Source organism: Chiloscyllium plagiosum, unplaced genomic scaffold, assembly GCF_037043375.1.
Source record: "Chiloscyllium plagiosum isolate Xiang-an unplaced genomic scaffold, Cpla_swu_hap1 HiC_scaffold_16, whole genome shotgun sequence".
Lineage (NCBI taxonomy): Eukaryota > Metazoa > Chordata > Chondrichthyes > Orectolobiformes > Hemiscylliidae > Chiloscyllium > Chiloscyllium plagiosum.
In genome coordinates, this window is record NW_028270154.1 from 7,394,803 (window position 1) to 7,402,234 (window position 7,432).

General features: G+C 47.1%; 1 pseudogene; it reads right to left on the bottom strand.

Moving 5' to 3' along the window:
- Positions 1-4,642: 4,642 nt before the first annotated feature.
- LOC148147460 (protocadherin-10 pseudogene) lies at positions 4,643-7,126 on the bottom strand (annotated as a pseudogene).
- Positions 7,127-7,432: the final 306 nt, after the last annotated feature.

Consider the following 7,432-nt stretch of genomic DNA (forward strand, 5'->3'; position numbering starts at 1 on the left):
TAGGTCAGGGAGTAGGGGGTGGAGTGGATAGGTGGAAAAGGAGCTGGGCAGGTCGGACAAGTCCGGATAAGTCAAGGGGATCGTGTTGCTGGAGGTTAGAAACTAGGATGAGGTGGGGGAAGGGGAAATGAGGAAGCTGTTGAAGCCCACATTGATGCCCTGGGGTTGAAGTGTTCCGAGGCGGAAGATGAGGCGTTCTTCTTCCATGCGTCTGGTGGTGAGGGAGTGGCGATGAAGGAGGCCCAGAACCTCCATGTCCTCGGCAGAGTGGGAGGGGGAGTTGAAATGTTGAGCCATGGGGCAGTTTGGTTGATTGGTGCGGGTGTCTCGGAGATGTTCCCTAAAGCGCTCTGCTAGGAGGCGCCCAGTCTGCCCAATGTAGAGGAGACCGCATCGGGAGCAACGGATACAATAAATGATATGAGTGGATGTGCAGGTAAAACTTTGATGGATGTGGAAGGCTCCTTTAGGGCCTTGGATGGAGGTGAGGGAGGAGGTGTGGGCACAGGTTTTACAGTTCCTGCGGTGGCACAGGGGAAAGTGCCAGGATGGGAGGGTGGGTCGTAGGGGGGCGTGGACCTGACCAGGTAGTCACGGAGGGAACGGTCTTTGCGGAAGGCAGAGAGGGGTGGGGAGGGAAATATATCCCTGGTGGTGGGGTCTGTTTGGAGGTGGCGGAAATGTCGGTGGATGATTTGGTTTATGCGAAGGTTGGTAGGGTGGAAGGTGAGCACCAGGGGTGTTCTGTCCTTGTTGCGGTTGGAGGGGTTGGGTCTGAGGGCGGAGGTGCGGGATGTGGACGAGATGCGTTGGAGGGCATCTTTAACCATGTGGGAAGGGAAATTGCGGTCTCTAAAGAAGGAGGCCATCTGGTGTGTTCTATGGTGGAACTGCTCCTCCTGGGAGCAGATACGGCGGAGGCGGAGGAATTGGGAATACGGGATGGCATTTTTGCAAGAGGTAGTGTGGGAAGAGGTGTAATCCAGGTAGCTGTGGGAGTCGGTGGGTTTGTAGAAAATGTCAGTGTCAAGTCGGTCGTCACTGATGGAGATGGAGAGGTCCAGGAAGGGGAGGGAGGTGTCCGAGATGGTCCAGGTAAATTTAAGGTCAGGGTGGAATGTGTTGGTGAAGTTGATGAATTGCTCAACCTCCTCGTGGGAGCACGAGGTGGTGCCAATGCAGTCATCAATGTAGCGGAGGAAGAGGTGGGGAGTGGTGCCGGTGTAATTACGGAAGATCAACTGCTGTACGTAGCCAACAAAGAGACAGGCATAGCTGGGGCCCATACGTGTGCCCATGGCTACCCCTTTGGTCCGGAGGAAGTGGGAGGATTGGAATGAGAAATTGTTAAGGGTGAGGACCAGTTTGGCCAAACGAATGAGAGTGTCGGTGGAGGGGTACTGTTGGGAACGTCTGGAGAGGAAAAAACGGAGGGCTTGGAGGCCCTGGTCATGGCGGATGGAGGTGTAGAGGGATTGGATATCCATGGTGAAGATGAGGCGTTGGGGGCTGGGGAAACGGAAGTCTTGGAGGAGGTGGAGGGCGTGGGTGGTGTCTCGAACATATGTGGGAAGTTCCTGGACTAGGGGGGATAGGACAGTGTCGAGGTAGGTAGAGATCAGTTCAGTGGGGCAGGAGCATGCTGAGACAATGGGTCGGCCAGGGTGGTCAGGGTTGTGGATCTTGGGAAGGAGGTAGAACCGGGCAGTGCGGGGTTCCCGGACTATGAGGTTGGAAGCTGTGTGTGGGAGATCTCCTGAGGTGATGAGGTTCTGTATGGTCTGGGAGATGATGGTTTGGTGATGGGGGGTGGGGTCATGGTCAAGGGGGCGGTAGGAAGAGGTGTCCTCGAGTTGGCGTTTGGCTTCAGCGATGTAGAGGTCAGTGCGCCAGACTACCACTGCGCCCCCTTTGTCCGCTGGCTTGATGGTGAGGTCAGGATTGGAGCAGAGGGATTGGAGGGCTGCGCGTTGTGAGGTTCAGAGGTTGGAGTGGGGGAGGGGGGTCGACAGGTTGAGGCGGTTAATATCCCGGCGGCAGTTGGAAATGAAGAGGTCGAGGGCAGGTAATAGGCCAGCACGGGGTGTCCTGGTGGATGCAGTGTGTTGGAGGTGGGCAAAGGGGTCCTCGGAAGATGGGCGGGAATCCTGATTGTGAAAGTAAGCTCGGAGGCGGAGGGACGGAAGAATTGTTCGATGTCACGGTGTGTATTAAATTCATTGATGCATGGACGGAGGGGGACGAAGGTGAGTCCTTTGCTGAGTGACGAAGGTGAGTCGTTTGTCCTCAGTGAGGGGGAGGTCTGGAGGGATGGTGAAAACTTGGCAGGGCTGGGAGCTAATATCATTTATTGTATCCGTTGCTCCCGATGCAGTCTCCTCTACATTGGGGAGATTGGGCACCTCCTAGCAGAGCGCTTTAGGGAACATCTCTGAGACACCTGCACCAATCAACCAAACTGCCCCGTGGCTCAACATTTCAACTCCCCCTCCCACTCTGCCGAGGACATGGAGGTGCTGGGCCTCCTTCACCGCCGCTCCCTCACCACCAGACGCATGGAAGAAGAAGGTCTCATCTTCCGCCTCGGAACACTTCAACCCCAGGGCATCAATGTGGACTTCAACAGCTTCCTCATTTCCCCTTCCCCCACCTCATCCTAGTTTCTAACCTCCAGCAACACGATCCCCTTGACTTATCCGGACTTGTCCGACCTGCCCAGCTCCTTTTCCACCTATCCACTCCACCCTCTCCTCCCTGACCTATCACCTTCATCTCCTTCCCCAATGACCTATTGTACTCTATGCTACTTTCTCCCCACCCCCACCCTCCTCTAGCTTATCTCTCCACGCTTCAGGCTCTCTGCCTTTATTCCTGATGAAGGGCTTTTGCCCGAAACGTCGATTTTGCCTGTCCTCGGATGCTGCCTGAATTGCTGTGCTCTTCCAGCACCACTGATCCAGAATCCATGAAATGGCAGGTTGAGTACAACATGGGAAAGTGATTGGTCATGCACTTTGGTCGGCAATATAGAAGAATGGTTTATTTTCTAAATGTAGTGAAAATTCAGAATTCTGAAGTGCAAAGAGACTTGGGGATTCCAGTCCAGGATTCTGTCAAGGTAAACTTGAATCATTAGTTAGGAAGACAAATGCAGTGATGGCATTTATTTTGAGAGCACGTGAATGTAAAAGCAGGGATGTACTTCTGAGGCACTATAAGGCTCTGGTCAGACCACATTTGGAGCACTGTGCACAGTTTTGGGCCCATATCTCAGGAAGTATCCTGAAGCATGTTCAGAGGAGTTTCACGAGAATGGTCCCAGGAATGAAACGTTTAACATATGAGGAACGTTTGTGAACTCTGGGTCTATACTCGGTGGAGTGAGAAGGATGAGGGGTGACCTAATTGAAACATACAGAATTCTGATTTGGCCTGGATAGAGTAGATGTTGGGAAGTCGTTTCCATTGGTAGGAGAGATTAGAACCCGAGGGCATAACCTTAGTACGAAGGTCATTACCTTTTATAATGAAGATAAGGAGAAACTTCTTCACCCACAGATTGGTGAATTTATGGACTTTATTGCTTCAGAGGGCTGTGGAGGCCAGGTCATTGAGTACATTTAAGACTGATATAAACATATTCTTGATTATCAAGGAGATTAAGGGCTAAGGGTAGAAAGCCAGAGAATGAGTTTAAGAACTTTTGAGCCATGATTGAATGGTGGAGCAGACTCAATGGGCTGAATCGTCTAATTTCTGATCCTATGTTTTATGGTCTAATCGAAACTTGTGTACCAAAGCTATTAAATTGGATTACCCTTCTACTTTTTTTTCTCAATCCACAAAATGTGTGCTTTTGTTTTGTTTTCCTGTGTCTATCTGCATCTTTGTACAATGTTTTAATAACAAGTTAGAGATTAAGTTCTTAGGGTTATAGTAGATAAACCATATTTCATTTGATATTTGAATTGATCTTTTTGTAGTAAATATGATATTTTGTTAAGTACAACAATCTGGTCTCAGAGTTTTCCGTTAACCCGAGTCCATCAGACAGGTAAATTGAGCATTTAGAGTAATCTTTATATTTTTCTGACAATCCGGGATTAAAAGGGCTCAGCTACTATGCACTCTCCCAAGTGGATCACCACACAAAGACATCAAGATTGCTCTGTACACCTGGATCTGCAATATTTTCCCATTTGAATAATATATTCCATTTCTAGTTTTCCTATCAAAATGAGCAAGTTCATAACTGCATCTGATAATTTATGGGCACGTAGATTCTTAGCAAGACATAGTACTTCAATGTTTGGAGTGGGCTCGAGACTGTCAACGATTCTCAACCTTTAAGTAAACTCTGGTGGTTTTAGAAATTGTCAAGGGGAGCATGGGTTTCCTCAACATTTCTTAATATTGACAGTTAAATGTGTTTAATCACAAGGAATCTAAAGGAATTGAAATAGATCTTACAAGATGCCGTAACAAAGAAATAATACGGGATTTTCACATAATTGGAGGCAGTGCAGAGAACAATGTGCAATTCATTTAAGAAACTATTCCATCCAATTAGTTACGATGTGGTCAATTTTCCCCAAATGAATACGCACATTAGATCAATTCTGTGATAATCATAATATATTTGTTATAAAATTTCCCTCACCTCATAGTTTACAGGGTTGCTGTAATTTTCAATATTAATGATTCCCATATTTTCTTTCCTGATAGACTCATTCCCGACAAAATGCTTGTCTGGAGATGACCTGCAGGTGTTGGGTGTTCTGAAGTCCCTCTTTGTTGACTGCAATGTTGAGCATGACTCATAGCGGAAACGCTGAGAAAGTGGATCACCTCCAAATACCTCAACATAGTTGGGGCGTATTTGGAGGCTTCTACTAGCCGTTTGAATTCCATTCAGAGCATGTCTGTTTTGAAGGCAACACAACCCCATGGAACAGTGCTGATCGCCCAAACCATTTCTGTTTTTGTGAACCTTCACAGCAAGGACTGTTAAAATCACAAGAAATATGATAGAAGTTACTCCTAATGCGATGACCAAGGAAAGGCTCAGATCTGGATTGAACCTGAGTACTTCAGACGAACCACTGACGCCAGAAGACGTTTCAGTGTCCCCACCAATCACAGAAAAGATGATGGTCACTGTGGCAGAAAGTGATGGCATTCCATTATCTTTTACAACGATCACCAACCTTTGTTTAGAGGCATCCTTATTTACAATAGGACGGATAGTCCAAATCTCACCAGTATCGGCTGAAATAGTAAAAAGGTTATGATCGGTAGCCTGTGAAATGGAATAAGAGAGTTGAGCATTCTGACCGGCATCTGCGTCAGTGGCCGAGACCTTGGCAACCAGATAGCCTGGTTCTGCAAACCTGGACATTGTCTCCACTGCTGTTGATCCAAATTCGAATAATGGCTGCACTATGACTGGAACATTGTCATTCTGATCAAGGATAATAATATTCACCGAAACATTACTTGCGAGTGGCGGTGTCCCAGAATCCACAACCTGAGCTTGAATCTGAAAGTTTTTCAGTATCTCGTAATCAAAAGATCTCTGCGCGAATATGACGCCTGTCTCCGAGTTAATAGAGACATAAGTGGCTACCGAGGCGTTCAGGACTTGAGTCTCTAGGATAGAGTATTTCAGTTGAGTGTTCAGTCCCACATCTGAATCAAACGCTATGAGGGAAAATATGGAAGCACCAATAGCATTGTTCTCCATGACATTTGTGGTGTACAAATGCTGCGAAAATCTCGGTGGGTTGTCATTTATGTCAGAAATCTCTACCCGGATGGTTTTCCTGGATGTCAGAGGCGGCTTTCCTGCATCCGTGCACATTATTGTAATGTCATAATTGGAATTATTTTCACGATCCAGTGGATGTCGAACAAGCAATCCATAATAATTCTTCAAAGAAGAATCTAGTCTAAAGGGTAGTTTGTTTGAAATGTTGCATTGTACCTGCCCGTTTCTCCCAGAATCTTTATCCGCTGCACTGAACAGAGCGACCACAGTCCCAATGGGAGCGTCTTCTGAAATTGCGCCAGACAAAGACGTCAACGTCACCTCAGGTGCATTGTCATTCACGTCAACAATGTTCACCAACACATCACAGTGCCCCACCATAGTGTGAGGACCCCTATCTGTTGCTTGAACATTAATACCAAAGGCTTTGTTTTCTTCATAGTCCAATTTCCCTTTCACTCTGATTTCACCAGTTTTTGAATCCACGCTAAACAATTCTCGAACTCTGATGGTATTGTGGCTACTGATCGAGTAAGTTATCTCTCCATTGTGACCATCATCTGGGTCAGTGGCATTTAATGCGATCACTTGCGTTCCCGTGGGTGCATCTTCTAATATACTGACTCGATAAACTGACTGGGAACAGGCAGGGACGTTGTCGTTTGCATCCTTGACAATGATTATAACCTGAACCGTGCCTGATCTGACAGGGACCCCACCGTCCTTGGCTATCAGTGTCAAACTGTGGGTAGATTCCTTTTCTCTATCCAACGAACTCTGCAGCACCAACACTGGTAATTTTTCCACTCCATCGCGCATCTGCACATCGAGAACAAAATGCTGGTTAGAAAGGAGCTCGTAGGATTGCACGGAGTTGGTTCCAACGTCCGCATCATACGCTGACTCGAGTAGAAAGCGCGTTCCCGTCGAAGAAAGCTCTGAAATTTCAAGGTGGAATTGTCTCTTTGGAAAACTGGGAGTGTTGTCATTTAAATCAAGGACCTCCACTTCAACCGGGTACAGCTTTAAGGGGTTTTGAAGCAAACCGTTCACAGATAAAACACAACTCAAAACTGGCCCGCATATCTCTTCTCTGTCAATTTTTTCCTTCACAAATAAAATGCCAGTGTCCAAGCCTATGTCCACGTATTGTGTCCAGGACCCGGACACAATTCGAAAACTACGAGCCGAGAGTTGCTTTATATCTAAACCCAAATCCTCAGCGATATTCCCAACAAAGGCGCCGAGTTGCAGCTCTTCAGGAATCGAGTAACGAACCTGCCCGTGCACTAGATTCCACGCGGAGAATACACAGTAGAACAATCGGTATGTTAGAAACCAAAATATTTTATATCTCATTTCCAGCGTCAAACATCCCCGTTGTTTCGGAATATGTCCGCACCGCGAAAACGTTCATGAATTATTATCTGATATAAATCTGATATAAATTAACTGCGATGCAGCAAATCCCTGAACGCTTCTCCAATCGCCCGGATAATTTCATCCAAATCTTCTGTTCTTGTCCAAAATTGTCGGTGAAATTCGTGAACAATTCCTGTCGAGCTGTTCGCTATCCAATTTTACTTTGTGTCTGATCGGACGTGATGGTGTCTGGGTAGTGAAGAGGGTTGTCCAGATCCCCATTCCTATCTTATGTTCTGATTG